Source organism: Miniopterus natalensis, chromosome 7, assembly GCF_054644295.1.
Source record: "Miniopterus natalensis isolate mMinNat1 chromosome 7, mMinNat1.hap1, whole genome shotgun sequence".
NCBI lineage: Eukaryota > Metazoa > Chordata > Mammalia > Chiroptera > Miniopteridae > Miniopterus > Miniopterus natalensis.
This window is the reverse complement of record NC_142087.1, coordinates 6,564,534-6,582,066: the sequence shown is the minus strand read 5'-3', so window position 1 is coordinate 6,582,066 and position 17,533 is coordinate 6,564,534.

Below are 17,533 nucleotides of genomic sequence, written 5' to 3'. Positions count from 1 at the left end.
TGGATTAAGAACAGATTTGTTCATTTACTGAAGTGCTTGTTAATTGTGAATAATTCCTGGAGGGTGTACTTCAGCCATCACCTACACATATAAATAACCATTTGTACCATGACTCCAGCCTATTAATACACTCCCAGGGCCATTCTGATAAATGCTGGAGAGTGTGGGGCTCACATCCTCTATGTGGGTTTTTGTTTGGCCTGACTTCAGAGGATACCAGGAGAAAAAAAGAAAAACTCCACTGAACTTTGAATATGGAGAAGTTTGAGGAATACAGTCACCAATTTATTTTGTTTATATTTTTATTTTAATCTATGCAAATGTGTTATATAATAGAATCTATGTCTAAATGAATTTAAAAGAGCTCTTTCAATAAGCATAAGATAAACATTTTAAGTGATAAAAAGCATGGAATGTAGTTTAGTTGACAACATTTCTTTCTTAGTGATGCATAAAATACAAGGCATTTACGGTTAGTGGTCAGTGGCTTGGTTTCAAGAAATAAGGTAGTATTTAATTGCCACAGTTTTAGGCAGTAGCTAAAATGGGTTATCCCCATTTTTTCAAGTGACAAACTGAGTCTGAGAAAGACTAGACTTGCCTGGAGTCAGTAGCCACACCAGGGCAGGATCGGAACCCAGCCCCTTAGCACCTGGCTGCAGGCCAACCTCCTCAAGCTCATTTTAGCTGCCCCACCTTAACCGGAATTGCAATCCTGAGTCCAGCCTCAGGCAGGAAGGTATTGCCAGGGAGTTAAATTAATTGGTCTTTCATGCATAATATTGAACTCAGTAATAAATGAGCTTTTATGGGTGGTGAAATTGTCCATTTTTATGGTACAAAAGTGAAAACCCCCTGGTGTATATTTGTAACAGGCGCCCCTCCCACCTGCATATGTAAATCACAGTGGTGTGAGGTGGCGGCCTGGAGGACCTGGAAGCCTGGTGCACAAGTCTGACAACACTTACAGAAGCCTGCAGTCCACATGGGCAGAATCTACTAGGAGCACTGGGCTGTGGACAATTTGCGGGACAGCTATTGTGCGGTCAGAAAGATGGGGTTTCAGAGGATTTGTGTCGTCCTGGGAACACCAGGCATGGAGTGTCTAAGCACACACGGAGCGTGCCTCCGAGAGGCAGGGGGAGAGGAGTCCCAGGATGGCATGCAGAGCAGCATCGCGGGGCGCTCTGGGAGGAAGCAGAGCCCTGCAGACCAGTGTTATGCCGCAGACCCACCTGGAGAACCTGCCGAAACAAACTGCTGGGCTCCACTGTGTCAACCGATAGCCACGGGTGCCAAATCAGCTCCAACAGGAATCCCTAACTCGGGCTGTGGCGAAGAAGAAAACTTCATTCAGGGCAAACAGCTCGACTGTAATGTAGCACAGCTGCGGGGCAGCTCAGTCGCGCTACAGCTCAACGGCGATGGAGCCCGCTAGGGAACAGCAGGGCCTGAGGGCCTGGACAGCCCCGGGCAGAGGCGGCCTCTCTGGGTAGACAGCTCTCTCAGTCCCAGGCCACCAAGAGCCAGCCTGGGACCCAGTCTGCAGTGGAAAGGGCAAGGGCGCGCCCTGAGCCAGAAGGGATCTGACTTACAGAGAGAGAAGCCCCTGCCTGGCCCCTGATTGGTCCGTCCTCATGCAAACGCTGACTCAAAATCATCATAGTTTAATTGGTCCAAAAAGCGCTGTCCTGATTGGTCAGAATGGGGCCATTCTGATTGGTTGATGAAGATGCTAATAAGGCTACAGCTAGGCAGCTCTAATTGGATGGGGAACGTCTCACTTCCATTGGCTAAAATATGATTCCAGAAACTCCTTTATAAGGATTAGCTCCGCTGGCAGGGACACAGTGCAAGCAGGCAGCTCAGTGCAGGCGGCAGGCAGCTTAAGGCAGGCTTCTCCCTGAGTGTGGCTTTGGAAACGGCTGCTAGGCTCTGTTTTTAAATTTCAGCCCAGTTAGCCACCAGGAGCCCTTCTTGGTAGGTATCTTCTTTCTCCAGGTGGACAAGCCCATAAGTTCTGACTCAGAATATCTGGGCTGGGGCCTGAGATTCTGCATTTGTCCCAGGAGAGGCTCAACCTGCCAGTCTGTGGGGTCATACTTTGACTATCAGTGTCTATATTATATTCTGAGCAAAGGCACAAATATGTCACATATCCCCCAGCATCCTGAAATAATCAACAGCACTCCCAGGAATGTAGATGGCACAATACCTCCAGGTCTAAAGAGCCAGTCCTGCCCAGCGGGGCGTGGCTCAGCGGTTGAACATCGACCTAGGATACAGGCGATCAGGGTTCAATTCCTGGTCAGGGCACATGCCCGGGTTGTGGGCTGCAGCCGATCAATGGTTCTCTCATCATTGATGTTTCTATCTCTCTCTCTCCCTCTCCCTTCCTCTCTCTGAAATCAATAAAGCTATATTTTGAAAAAGTAAATAAATAAAAAAATAAAGAGCCAGTCCCAGGCAGCATGGCAGTCAAGAACATGGATTCTAGAGTCCAGCTGCCTGGGTAACTCTAGGAAAGTTGCTTAATCTCCCAGGCCACAGTTTCTTCATCTGCAAAATGGGGTAATAATAGTACCCATAGGATAAGGTTGTTGTGGTGATTGAGTTTTATAGGCAGGGCATTTTCTGTTCAGTAATTGTGAAGCTGACTGACAGGTTGATGGGGGGGTTACTGTACTATTAGTTTCATGTTCTGTTATAAATTTTTCCATAATAAAAAGTTTTTTTAAGGCAATAATGGTACATGCCCCCAACTCAAAGGATAATCAATTCCATTCTCTGTATCCCCACCCCGGAAAACAGCATCTCCAGAAACAAATGTACTTAAGAGAAGTGGGAATGAACCAACATACTTCAAACCTGCTGAAATATCTGCTTGTTTTACTTGCATTGAATTTTATTTGAGTAAAAAATAAAGACTAGGAGTGGTGAGGCAGGTTTGTGGATGGGTCAGATCGCTTGTTGCTTCCTCCTGCCACTCTCACGATCTCTTAGTTTCTGTTGCTCTCCCCTCTTCGGTTCCCCTCCTCCTCTTCTTTCCCTTCTCCGGCTCCTTCTCTCTCCTGCCCCTGATTTGGATCAGATGCACCTGGGTTTGCATCCTGGCTCAGCCTCACACTGGCCTGATAGCCTTGGATAAATAACCTCTTGAGCCTTGGTCTCCTCACCTGGAGAAGGCAGGGCCACATCTGGGTCCTCTGAAAACAAGACTGAGACAAGGACTGGAGAGGCAACCCAGGGAGCAGGAGAGCAAGACATGGAGGAGGGGAAGCCCGTAAAAGGTATGTTTCCACGTCAGTGCAGAAGACCACAGAGCTCAGCTCTGCAAGGGACCTTGCTCATGATCCCTGATGTTGTCACAGCGCTTTACAGTCTACAAAACTCTTTTAGGACTCCTTATCTGTTTTTGTCATGGCAACAGCACCTGTTCCCATTTTACAGATGAAGGAACAGTACTAAAGGTCTTGGGACTAAAGGGACTAAAGGTCACACAGACTAAGCAGAGAGGCCGAGGCTCGAGGCCAGCCCCAGGATGCTGCAGTGAGGAGTCTGCACAGCAGCCTCTCTCCTCCCTGCTCTGCACCAGAGGTGAGGCGTCTATATTTAGATCATGACAAGGAGCTGCTAAGAGAATGTCCTCAGGCTATGAATTTAGCCTCACACACGTTCACTGCGGATCCAGGAGAAGGCCAGGAATAAATGGTGGGAGAAGGTGCTTGATTCCAAACAGAACTGGCGCTGATCAAGCACAGCCCCAGCACTAACAGGCCGCAGGAGGGAGGCCGGATTTATCTCAAACCCTGTGTACTCAGTGTTTCACTGAGTCCCTATCTCCTCAGTCCAATGCCACGGGCTGCTGGCTTGAAAACAGCTCAAGACCATTCAGATCATTCCAGAGGCTGGGTTGTATGAGGTACAACTGCTTGTGGGCAGAGCAAAGATGTGATCCCACTCCCAGCTGCACTCACCGAGGCCCCTCTCTGATGGAGTGTCTGCTGGGCCCCGTGGCAGGGCTGGCCTGCTATTCATCAAAACCATGCCCCCCTTCCTGATAGAGAGTTCTCTCTGAGGAACAGCCCATTGGGGAACTACATTTCCCAGCTGCCTTTGCAGCTAAGTGAGACCATGTGACCAGTTCTCACCAATCAAATATGAGCAGAAGATATTTGGGGCTCTCCGGGACAAGAAAGACTTGGATGTGCTTTCTCCACATTCTCGCTCTTCTGCGCGGATGCAGACCCTGGAGAATGGTAGAGCCATAACCTGGAAGGAACCTAGGTATCCACAAGGAAGAAAAAACTTGTATTAGGTTACTAAAACGATGAAGGTTATTGGTTACAGCAGCAAGAATAACCTCAACAAGTATCTCTCTTCCTGACTCCTGGCACCTTCAGCTCCCTGTGGAGGGAGGGTTGAAATCCCACTTGCTCTCTCAGGAGAGTGGTAATCTTCAATTTCTCCTTGTTGTGTGCTCGCCTGAGCCTCCCAGCTAGGTTCCTGCCCCAATTTCCCTGAAGAGGACAAGAGATTCCCCTCAAAATGGGACCGACTCTAACCGCAATCCATTTGGGATTGCCTGGTCAGGGTTGGTCAGCATCCCCCGTCCCAGCTCTGGACTGAGACCTGTTCAAAACGCACTGGGAATTCAAATGTCATAGGTGATGCCCACCTACCTTCCAATTCATGCGACCTCTACCCAGCAACCCTGCTACTGAATTCTGCCCCTGGAATGGGTCCCTTTGATATTGGCACTGGCTGGGTTTAAGCCCACAGTCTCCAGCCTTCCTGGCGGCTTGATCCAGACCCTTGAGGGAAGAATGGTATGAGAGGCAGAGAGCCGCGTGAACTCAGAAGAACCTCAAACCAAACCCATATTTTTCAGGATAAAGTCTGTACTCCTTTGTTAGTCCATGAGGCCTTCCATGAGCTGAACTTGCTGATCTACTCCCTCCCAAACTGCCTCCTCCAGTTTACCTAGCGCACTTCTGCTCCCCCAAATGTTTAGCACACTATAGCTGTGCACATGCTGTTCCCTCATCCAGAACCCCCTTCTGCATTTCCCCTCTGTGGGCCTCGATTTCTCCATCTGCAGGTTGAGAGGGTTGGATTGAGGTGACTACTGAAGGCCCTCGGGCTCTGCCACTCAACATTTCTTAAAAAAACTACAAAACAAGCAAAGAAAAAGAATGGCCTTCTGACTTAAAATGAGTTCAGAAGAGCCCAGCAGGGGATCGCTGCTGGGTTTTCGCCTATTCAGCATCTCTCCCTCTTCTAGAAACATAAACCTGTTATGGGGAACCTTATCCATGAGGTTTACTTAGAGTCAACCCCACCAGAGGGGTGAGCATGAAATTGTGTTAGGCTAATCCAGGAAACTTAATATTTGGACACCAGAAAATATCAGGCCTCTTTTCTATATAAGCTGCATGGATGTCACAAGCTTATGGCCTTCAGTGATCATCTTGTCCCTGCACTCTGTTTGAGAATGGAGCCAAGAAAAGAGGTCAGAGATGAAACCTGGAGTCATTGCTTGAGCCCCTTGATGTAGATAATGCTGCTGCCTCACCCAGACACCCTCTCCCAGACCGATGCACTTATCTGTAAGTGTTGGCTAAAGCTGCTGATTGCTAACAGCTCACACTCGAGCTCTTCTTTAGAGCCTTGCCCTTGGCCAAAGAGATTCCAAGGAGGTTATGCCCTTCATTCCAGAAGCAGCCCATAGCCAATGCCTGACTAACGTGGGAGTACAAATGGCCAGGGCTTTGCCTTAGAGTGGGCCAGCTCTATATTATTCATACCTCAGAGCTCCCAGTGGGATCGGGCTGATGCTAGACTCCGGCTGTAAAAACATTCTTCATTGGCTCTTTCTCCTGCATTATCTTACTTGCAGGTTCATTCACTCCCTTGCGGTTCCTTCTGAGAGCACTCCCTCAGTGAATCATTTGCACAAGAATCCCCACTTGTAAGCTCTGCTTCTAGGGAATCCAACCTAAGATGCACCTTGATCAAGCCATACCTGAAGTCAGACCCATGGACTTCCTAGCCCCAAGAGCCCATAAACTCTCTTTATTTAAGCTGGTTGGAATTGAGTTTCTGACCAGTATATTTGACCTTGGAGACCTCTTAATTGAAAAATAAACATTCATATGGTACTCCTTCCTCCCAACCTCACCTTCATCATCAACCCAGAGTGAGGTAAGCCTGCAGCCTGCTGGCTCCCAGGCCAGCCACGTGCCTAGCCTGTGCAAGCAGATACCCCGCCCACCCTACACCCACACCCACACTCACGCCCACTGCAACAACCTTGTGCTACAAACAGAAATTCTCACACCTCCCCACACATCTTGGGAACTTTATTTAGTATGATTCTAAAAAGGGGTTGCCAGATTGGGCCAGATTTCAAGTGCAATAAAAAGGACCAACTGCTTAGTCTCTTTTCAGTGTGTGCTGAATACAAATAATGTTTGTATTTGTAATAAATGTTTAAAGAAAAACTGCTTCAGTGTCCAGCTTTAGAGAGTTGCATGCCTTTCAAGGATTCTTGCATCTGACTGTTGTAATGCCGAGATTGCCGGCTATTAGGATCAGTCCTGAAATCCCCCAAGATGCTGACACTGCGTATTAGAAAATTATGATGTTCTGCTGTGTCACTACACGCACACACACACACACACAGAGAGAGAGAGAGAGAGAGAGAGAGAGAGAGAGAGAGAGAGAGGAGAGAGAGAGAGATTAAACACAAGGCAGGGTTTAATAAATAAAGTTCAAGGTTGCTGAGCAGAACAAGGAAGCCCACTCTTCATTCCTATGGCCAATGCCTTGAAAAGTCTGGATGAATTACAAACACCCCAACCTCCGGGCCTTCCCCTCCCCAGCCCTTTCTGTCCCTGTCTCTTCAAGATGGACTGTTACCAGTGACTTAGGTTTTCATGAATGTTGTAGATTTCAGTTGACATTAGGTACAAACTTCAGGCTTCTCATTCAATCAATGTATGTGCATTAAAGCTACATTTATGGAGACTATCTCACCAAGTTCTATAAAATAATTAAAGCATTATTATTATTCCCAATTTACAAAAGTAGCAGAGCTGAGATTTGAACAGAGGCCTCTCGGAATCCAAAAGCCTATGTTGATGAAGCTGTACCAGCTGCCTCACGTGTCAGAGTATAATGTGGATTGACCCTTTTTTCCCTTAAAAGTTTGGTAACTTTGTATGGGGCACTGTGAATGAAACTGACCTTTGTAGTAAAGATTTCTTTCTAAGATGAACCTTTTGAAGTCATGGTGGCCACAAGTCTCCAGGGCTCAAATCTGCTTCACTGTGGTTCCCAGGCAGGATGCGTGTGCAGGGTCTCCTGCAGCCCACCCCTGTGACACAGTCCCTGCCACCCATGTGACATCCCTCTCTAAGCCTCCGCTTCCTCATTTGCAAAAGGCATAGCATAATGCCTCCTCCAGTATCTGTTTGAGAGTTAGACAACATCATGGAAGTGCAAGATCTTAGTGTGGAGTCTGGAAGGTAAAATCCGCTCAGTTATGTTTGTTTTTGAATCTGAATGGGTCCAACACGTTCACTGTACAGATGAGAACACTGAGACCCAGAAAGGTGTGGGGACTTGCCAAGATCACACAGCAAGTCTTGCTAGAAGCTCTGCTGTCTCATGCCCAAGGCTTCCTCCCCTCTGTCTTATGCCCTCCATGGGGAATCTGGGGCAGCGTGCTCTGACTCCACTGGGCCTCACTACAGGGCTTGTGGCCGCCTCCCTGCAGCTGCAGCAGAATGCGCCCCTGAGCAGGGGGCAGGGGACCTCCACTGGCAAGATTCTCCCTGCCTTCTTTCTTCTGGGCTAGAGGCTCCAACTGTCTCCAAACATGTAATCAGTCTTACCTGCTCCCTTCAACCTTAGCTGAGGGCAGGCGCCTGGATAGGGCAGGGGAGATGGGAGCAGGCTGGCTTCTCCAAGGGAGAGGGCCAGTCAACAGAAACCAAACAGGCCACTTCTCCCCAAAGCCCCATATGTCCCGTGAGACACACAGCCACCCCCCTCTGCTCACTCACCAGCTTGTCCGTGGGTCCAAGCGGAAGAGGAGTCCAGATACTGGGGCCCTGCTCCATCCAGGCCCAGGTGGTGGGGTCCACCAGCCTTCCCGCTCCATCTCCAGGCCCTCCCCGCGACCATCCCTGCACCGATCTGACCTTAAACTCTCTCCCTTCCGTTTGTGATTGTGCTCAGGGATGTGAGTTTTGAAGCCCCGTATAAATACGTGCTTTAGAATTAAACTGGTTCAGCAATTCTTGACAACGATTTCTCCGAAATTAAGCCCAGACAATTTGTTTGCCTGGAGCAGACATGTGAAACGCGCCTGGTGGAAAGGCGGTGAACTCGGAGCCCGCGCCCAGGTTTAGCTTCTTCATAAAGGCCGCTCCCCCTGGGGCGCGCAGGCTCCGCGGGGACATGCTGCCCCCTGGCCGCGCTCGGGGTTAGTGCCAGCCCGCAGCCGAGTGTCACACTCCCTCCAAGCCAAATGATCCTGCCCGGCTCCCGGGCACAGCCCTGCCTCGCCTCCCTCCTCCACCCCGCACCCCTTCACCCCGAGGGACCCTGGAGCTCCCATGGGTGGAAGTCAGTGGTGAAGGGGAAGGGGGACTGACTTACCTGTGTGGCTGGTGTCGCAGGCTCTATGCAGCATGAGAGTAAAAAGGAATGAGGGCTGATCCATGCCACGACAGGGACGAACCTCGAAAACGTCATGCTAAATGGAAGGAGTGAAACGCAAAGGCCATGTACTGTGAATCCATGTATATGAAACGTCCAGAAGAGGCAAATCCCTGGAGACAGGAAGCAGATTAGTGGTTGCTGGGCTGGGGGGGGGGGGGGGGGAAGTGCCTGCGAATGGGTTTCCATCGGGGTGATAAAAACATTTTGGAACTAGATAGTGGTGATGGTCGTACAACACTGTGAATGTACTTAATGCCACCGAATTGTACACTTTAAAGTGGTTAAAATGATCAAGTTTATGTGATGTGCGTTTGGCCACAGTAACAAAAATAGATCAGAAAAGAACCTCACCTCTCATATCTTGCCCTGACTCCCCGCCCACCCCCTCAGGAGCCCGGCCACCTCCTCGTGGTCACTGTTCTCCTGAACATTTCTGAGCCTCCCTAGCTGGTGTTCTTTGTTGCCCTGTGGTGTCTGCCAAGCCCCTCTTCTGGCACCAGGCTGGCTGCAGTCCTGCCACCTGCACCTGCCAAGATCCTCCACAGCTCCACCTGGCTCTGCGGGCATCTGACGTGGGGAGGGGCGGCGTCTGCACCGAGAGCATCATCTCCTCTCCTCGTACAGGCTGTTGGCAGGGAAGCTGCTGGCTCCTGGGGCTCCGGCCTGTAGGAGTGCTGGTGGTCTTAGCACACCTGCCTTCCCAGAAAGCTTAGCAATGGCCCGTGAGTGGGGCTGGGGGCTTGCTCGGGGACAGGCACTGTGCTGGGCTCAGAAACTCCTCTCTGGTTTGATCCACCATCTCCAAGCCAGACTTGTGGATCTGAAAAACATCCCCCCAGGGGCTCTTAGAACCCCTGGGTTGATAGAACCCTGGCAGGACTGCCCCCCTCCCTGACCCCCACCCTCTGAACACACTGCATCCCAGATGCTCACTTGTTTAGCTCAAGCATATCATTTAATCCTCATGCAGATACGAAGCACAGGTTGTTATTTTCATTTCATTGCTGGTGAAACTGAGGCTCAAAGGACAAGACCCATACAGGAAGTCAGTGCCTGCTTTGTCCAACTTGTCCCAGAGCCTGGCTGCATTCTCCTAACGCAGCAGGGTGTCAGAGTCAAGGGGAGCTGAGAGTTATCAAGAACCTCTTCCACCAGCCTGGGAGTTCGGAGAGGGCAGACAGGGCAGGCAGTGGGGCTTGGGGCCAAGGCGAGACATAGCTCCTAGGATGGAAGGAGCAGTGAGTGTTGGCTCAGTCCCCACTGGGCACCCAGGCGGAGATGACAGAACTGGTCTTGAAAGTACCAGCTGACCTGAATCTTCACACAGAACTTGAGATAAATGATGCAGGTGGGGTCTTACCTGCTTCATATCTCTCTCCTCTTCCTTCTTGGGCTTTATTTCTGTAACACACACACACACACACACACACACACACACATCCAGTCTGCCTCCCAAAAAATCGTTACAGAATGAGGCATTCACCTCAATGGTGAATTCACCTCTGACAGAGGCACCACTGATTTCTCTCTTCCCACCCTTTGTGCTCCCCACTCACTCCAACCTTGAGCAGTCAAACTGTTCCAAAAGGGGCTAAAGAGTTGCTCAGAACCCTGGGATTCAGCCTGAAGCTGTTAGGATTAATTTTCTCCCACTCTCATTGACTGACAGAATCAGGTTTCAGGAAGATCTTGCCAAGCTGAGGTAGTGGGCCAAGTCTAACAATGGAATTCAGAGGAAAAAATACGAACCAACACTCTGTTCAAAAATTGTTCATGTATCAATTGGGTGAGATGTGACACTAAAGTGGATCCATGGTGTGATCTGAATGCCCAAAGTTTCTAATGTTGTGTTGGGCCGCATAATCACAAGTATAGTGCTGGGACAAGGGAGGTGAGAGAGCATGGTGAGGTCCTGTGGGTAGAAGTCTGCACTCCCCCTACGAGGAGCAATCTGGGATCTTTCCAGAGGGGTTAGCCCCTTACTCTCTCCCTCAAATAAACCTGAGTCTCCTTTGACCCCCTTCTCAGTTTCTGGCATTAACGTGTCCTCAGGCTCCCAAGAGAGAAACACCAAAAGGACTCTGGCTTGACCTTCTCCCTCACCTTCTACATCTGCTATAACCAAATTCTGTTGGTTTTACCTCCTAAACACCCGCAGTGCCTCCTCTTTCTGGCCCATCTATATTTACTTCTGGCCATCTCCTACTTGGTCCCTCAGCATGCCCTCAACTGATGATTGTCCATTCTTCATATTGTGTTTCACTCCCCTGTCCCAGTCCCCTGAAGGTTGCCTCCGGCCCCAACCATGCACAGGATAAAGCCCACACAGCCCAATGTGACTACTGCGCACCCTCCCAGCTCCCGTCTCTCTCTCTCTCTCTCTCTCTCTGCCTCACCATGTTCTCTTCTCATGCCAGGGGATCCTTCTCTCTTCCTTGGCTTTAAGGTGTCTTTTCCTCTGACAGAGGCACCACTGACCTCCCTCTTCCCACCTGTAAAACTCCTACTCACCCTTCAAGGCCAGACTCAGCCATCCCTTCCTCTGGGAAGACACAGGAAGCGCAGTCGCTCTGTCTTCCAGGCTCATGGGGCTCCCTAAATGACACTTCTCACGCTGACATGAGCCTGGCGATGTGTCTGTCTCCTCCCCTAGACTGTGAGATGCTTCAGGACAGGCTCTGAGTCCTACTCACCTCGTAGTCCCCCGCTCCTAGCACTGAGCCCTGCGCACAGTAATCATCAGTGAGTGGGCTTAGAATGAAGAGATGTGGATGGAGGGTGGGTGCGTGGTGGATGCATAAGTGGGCGCGTGCGTGCATGGATAGATGATTACAATGTCTGTGATCAGCTTCGGCATGATTCCAGACAACCTCTGTCGACCTGCTCAGTGAGCACAGGCTCCAGAGTGGGCATGAGCTGGGGCTGTGAATCTGCCTTTCACGGCGTTGGCACCTCTCTGCATTGATGAGAAGTCCAGGGTTTGAGGATACCTGTTTCTTCATACAAGGCCCTTGAACCAGCGACCTGCTCAGGCACTGGAGGAAGAGAGGCTGTGTTGGACTCACCCAGAGCCATGTGCTAGTCTACGCTGAGAAACTTCCCTGCAAGGTGCAGCAGGTTGGGTTCCCCAGGACGCAGACTCTGAGACAGAGACTAGCCAATGCTCCCGGGATCTCTCCCTGAGGAAGGCAACAGGATTGGGCAGAGAGGAGCTGGACAGTGATAAAAGCCTCAGCTGACTCCATAGGATTCTCTGAGGTTGGCCCTTCAGAGTTGTCCTGAGTTGGGGAAGTAGGCTGGGCTTCCATATGCCCGTGTGAATACAGGCTGCCCCGGGCAGGGGCATGACCTAGAGACAGGTGGTTGTCTTCCTACAGAGGACCAAGGGCTGAGGGCTGACAGCCAGCAGCACCCCCAGCAGCAGGGGATCGAGTCCTTCAGTCCGGCATGGGGATCTGGGCAGCGTCGTAGAGCACCCCCATTGTCCATGGGTCCTTTTTCACATGCTTCTAGAATCCCTGCTAATCGCACATTGTTTGCCCCAACATGTCCCAGGAGAGTGCTCTGAACTTCTGCACCATCTTCAGGCCACTTCTGCAGACTCAGAATATTTAGGAAATCAAGGGATTCAAGGCTTTGGGGTACATCAATGCAGATGTCCCTGTCCCACATGTCAGAGTCCCATTCTATCCCAGCCAGGGCTCTCACCATGGCACAGAAAACAGGATTAGATGGGAATCTATCTTTCGCTTCTCTCATGATGAAGTCCTGGGCCTGGGCCTCAGCTTTCTCTGCTCGCTGCTTTAAGGAAATGAGAGTTCCTTTCCTTGTTAAGGAGGAGGGCCTCTGGGTTTTCACACTTTGCTTTTAATTGCCCATGAATCACTCAAAGTCTTTCCTTATCTTTTCCAATGTGTCAACTGAGCTTAGCAATAGCCATCCAATTCCCCTGAGTGTATAGATACCATCTGTCCCCATTTCTCAAATTCCTGGTAGCTCGCATCACCTGGTGCTTTCTCTTCCTTAGAATACCGTCCCAGCTCACACTGGTGACATTTTCTTATATCAGGCGCTCTCTGTGCTTCGCCTGCCACCAGGACTGCAACCCTCATTGCCAACCAGGTAGCAGATGATCTGGCTCCAAAATCCCATCATAGCACCTGCTTCCCCAGACCACTCCTTGTACCAATCACCCCATCGGGGAGCCTCTGAGATGGAGATTAGAACACAGGCTGTAATTCTAATGCTTTCCGGTCTGCCGCCAGACCCTGGATGTATTAGCCAAGATAATATTTGCTGTTGTACAATATTCATCCACAGCAGTTCAAACCCAATATAAAAGCTTACTTCTCTTCACATAAAGATAAAAGAGGTGTTTGGGATGAGCAGATAGCTCTCCTCCAAGGGGTGACTCAGGGACCCAGGCTTCTTTTCTCTTGTGGACAGAGGCCATCTTATCATGTGGCTTCCAAGATCTCCATGCTCCTTTGCAGGACATAAATGCAATGAGTATGGGAGATGCAGATGAGAGGCTTTTATAGGTCTGTCTGAAAGTGGTGCCCATCACTCCATTCACATTTCCTCAGCTAGAATAAGTTACATAGCCACACCTGACTGCAAGGGAGCTTGGGAAGCACAGTCTAGCAATGTGCCCAGAGAGAAGAGCAAGGGCTTGACCAACAGCCAGATGCTGTCTGCAACACTTAAGGAGCTGCAACTTGCCACAGTGAAACCAGGTAACAGTGGGTATCTCCCTCTGACCTCAACTCAGCCAGTGATGCTAAAGTCACTTGAAGTCACTTAAAAACTCTTGTTTTAAAATTCCTGTTTCCCTCTTTGCACTCAAGACCTTCTAAAATTCCCAATCTTCTCTGAAGCTTCCCACCAAAGCCTCCCCTACTCTGCCCATCACACACCCAAGCAGCATCTACCACAAACAGCATAGGCGAGAATTACTATCAGCAGCAGCAGAAGAAGAAATGATGAAACTCTGGCTCAGGGCCCAAGCAGCATCCTCGTGTCCAGGAGGAAACCACAAGAGCTTATTTCTTTATTCTTCAGTCTCTTACAGGAGCTATGACAGTTCCTTACAAATTTTTTTTTTTCTAAGATTCAAACACTCCAAGGATCAGCAGTGGACAAGTTAATGAGAAATGCAATTGTTGCTGTTAGAAGTAAAGAGCTCATCACTGGCGAAATGTGAAGAAATTACTGCATTTATCTGGGGTTTGTCAGCTTTAAGTACAGGAAGTTAATGTTGGGGAAACACAAATGATCTTTGAACCAAGTGAATAATGCAGCGGCTTCTGCCTGCTATTTTTGTAACTGTTATTAAATTAAGTACACATACGTTTAAATGCCCCCCAAGATAATACATTGAGAGTACTTTCGGGGAAATAAGTCATATTTGCATTTTGAGAGAGTTAAATCTCTTTCCTCAGATCTACCAATAGAAATGAACAAAGAAATCTAAAGTTGATCAAAGGGAAGACTGTCTCCATGTCAGAAAGTGAGGATGGGTCTCACTTTCTAAGGCAAAATCCTCGTGGAATGCCTGTGGTGGAGGTGGCAGTGGACCGAGGGGAACGCTGGCCCACCCCGATTCACAATAAGAAGGAAAAAGCCCATCCGGAAAGTAGGGAGGAGAGGTAGGTCCCTGGCAGGACCAGAGTCCCTGCCTTCTCCCCAAACCCAAAAAAGAAAAGCTAAGAGTGTCAGGGTGGGAGGAAAAGGTCAGAGGGGAGACATTTGGCAAAGGGCAAAGTTTAAGGCCATAAGAGGCGAGGAGACAGCAAAGCGGAGAGGAAGCGCAGAGCGCAGGAGCTGGCGAGGCCACCCGTGTCTCAGCACCTAGTCCCCGCACGCCAGCCTGACTCCCCTCCGCCAGCACCCAGCGCTCGCAGCAGGCAGCGTGTCACCCGAGGACTCTGACCGTCGCAGCCGGCTGTGTCCGTGGGAGCTAGGCCAGAAGTATCAGGCCTCTGGAAGCAGGAGTATAAATACACCAGCTCCCTCACCTCCCTGGCAGGATAACTCTGAGGCACATGCTCTCACCGGTTCCCGGAGATCCCTGGCAGGAATGAGCCCCAGGTGTCCCTGGGGGTGCCCTGCTGGGTGATGCACCTGAACTGGCCGCCTTTGCTTCCCTGTCTCACTGCCTCCCCCATGTCAGATGGGTCCTGAAATCCCCTCTCAAATAAACTATTTGCACATAAATTTTTAACCGCAGGTTCTAAGGGAACCTAAACTAAACAGGAGTTAACCCCAAACCTTCTGAAGGTGGGGTGGTGGGTCAAACACAGTGGGGCTGTTGCCAGGGTGGGGCCGTTGCCAGGGTGGGGCCCTAGGGTGGGGCCCTGGGGGGGGCCGTGGCATGAGGGCTGCTGTCTCAGCAAACTGATATGAGCATAGGTTCTGGGCAGAACCCATCTCAGTCGCAGGCAAACATACTCTCTCAAAGAATACAGAAATAGCCCGGCCGGGCGTGGCTCAGCGGTTGAGCGTCGACCTAGGCTCCAGGCAATCGGGGTTCGATTCCCGGTCAGGGCACATGCCCGGGTTGCGGGCTGCAGCCGATCAATGACTCTCTCATCATTGATGTTTCTAGCTCTCTCTCCCTCTCCCTTCCTCTCTCTGAAATCAATAAAGATATTAAAAAAAAAAATACAGAAATAAAGCAGAAACACCTACCCTAAGAGGAGACGTCGTGGCAAGAGCAAAGCCAAAGGCAGCGGAGTCTCTTCCAATGTTTTCCTGCATCTACAGGTGAGGCTCCTTCAGGAAATCTCCCGAGCATATGCAGTAAGATCCAAGCACACACTGCAACGTGTTCACGCCGGGGGGATCGGGGAGAGGGGTACATGGGGGCTCCCTGTAATATATTTGCACCTTTTCTGTAAATACAATATCGTTCCAAAATAAAACATAAAAGCAAGACAAGACTTTGGGGCTTGTACCTATACATTTTCTATTTGAGTTTTGGGGAACCAATTTTAACAGTATTTTTAAAAAGTGATGAGTTGAAAATGCAAACAAAAAAGGTTTAAAAATGAAAAATTTTTAATCTTTAAAATGCAGCAACTGGTCTTCACCAAAGGCGGCCTTGAGAAGCACGGACTTAGACAAACTGTTAGCTGTAGTGCATGGGTTTACTGCTTCTTTCCGTCTCTTTTGTGGTTGAATATTTCTACTTGTCTTAAAGCAAGTATATACAAATGACCTATGCAAGCTTTCTCACAATAAAAACTAATCTGAAACATAAAAAAAAACAACACAAGACAAGACTAAAAAAATAGCATTGCATCTCTGAAAGAAAAGCTCTGAAATCAGAAAATGCTTTCAGAAGGAAAAGCAAAGTGGTCGTGAAAATGCCTAAATGCAGAGGAGGCCAAGCAACAGATTCACCTGCCCACAGCCGCAGGAGTCACCGGGAAGTTCAGTGTGAGCCATGTCCCCAAACGCCGAGGAAAGGGAGGAGAAGATGGATTTGAGGAGACAGGAGGGGAGAAACAGAGGCACGGCCTGGAGGCTCTGCAAGCTCCCATTTGGAATTCTAGAAGGAGGGAGCAGAACAGATGCAAGAAAAGCAGTAGTGAAGGAAATAACAAAAGGAAAATTCCCTCAACCATAAGCAAGGGACCAGCTCCCAGGGACAGGAAGTGCTGGCATGGAAGCCCGTGGCGACTGGTGCCTGGGACAGGCGCCAAAGCTCCGCCCCAGGCCTTGCCTGGGACCCTTGGCATCTGCCCAGGTGGCTGTGGAAGGGAAGAAATGCAAAAGGCACTGGCTTCTCTGCAGGCGCAACACAGCGACTGAAGCTGTGGAAAAGTCCAAGATTCCTGGCATCGCTCAGGGCGGCCTGAGCATTTGCATGGGTCCAGGACATCTGAGGAGACTGCAAAGGAATTCTGTTGAGCAGGCCTGCACAGCTCTGATAAACGAACAAAGCTAAGGCAGCCATGGGGGGGTCGTGGGGGTGGGAGGGGGGGTTAGAATTAGGTCCCACTGTCATTTTTTCTCCCATCCTTCCAGTTCCCCTGCCTCTCAATGCCTGCCCCCCCACACACATACCCCATCACTCTCCCTATCCAAGATGGAAAGCTTAGATGATTTTGGACTCACCCTACTATCCCTCAAGTCTATTTGGTTTCCAGGTGATGACTTTTTGTGATTGATGTCTCTCTCTTACCGAGCCTTTTCTCTCCACCCCCACAGCCTCAACCCAAGTCCACACCCTTGGATTATTTAACAATAGCCCATATGGCCTTCATGCTTTCAGCCTCTGCTGTGTGCCAACATTTGGACCAAACCAGGTGTCCCAAACTCAGATGCCCACAGATGATATAAATGTATGAAGCAAGCAGGGTTGACGATAGGGAGTAGTGGGGACTGTGGTAAACTGTAGAGTAAGTGCTCTAACTTAAGGGAACAGTCACTACTCACCTCCAGCCCACTGTTTCCCACAGGAAAAAATGACTCAGGCCAGATCTTTCCATTGTCTAAGAAAAAAAACAGAAATTCAGACTCGCTGAAAGCTCCTGGTTTTTAAAAATTGGCAATTCAGTTTTGAAACACTTTGAGATTTTTTGGTCTGTTTTGGTCTCAGATGTACCCATAACACCTAGAACAGTGTTCAAAATTTTTCTCAAAAGTTAAATGTTGCACAGATGCTGACAGACAAGCAGGCTCCAACCTGTAAATTCTGCATTGAAGAATCTTATTTAATCTTCACACGGTGGAATAGATATTATCATGCATGCTTTAGAAATGAGGGAACTGAGCTCAGAGAGGAGGCTAGGCTTGC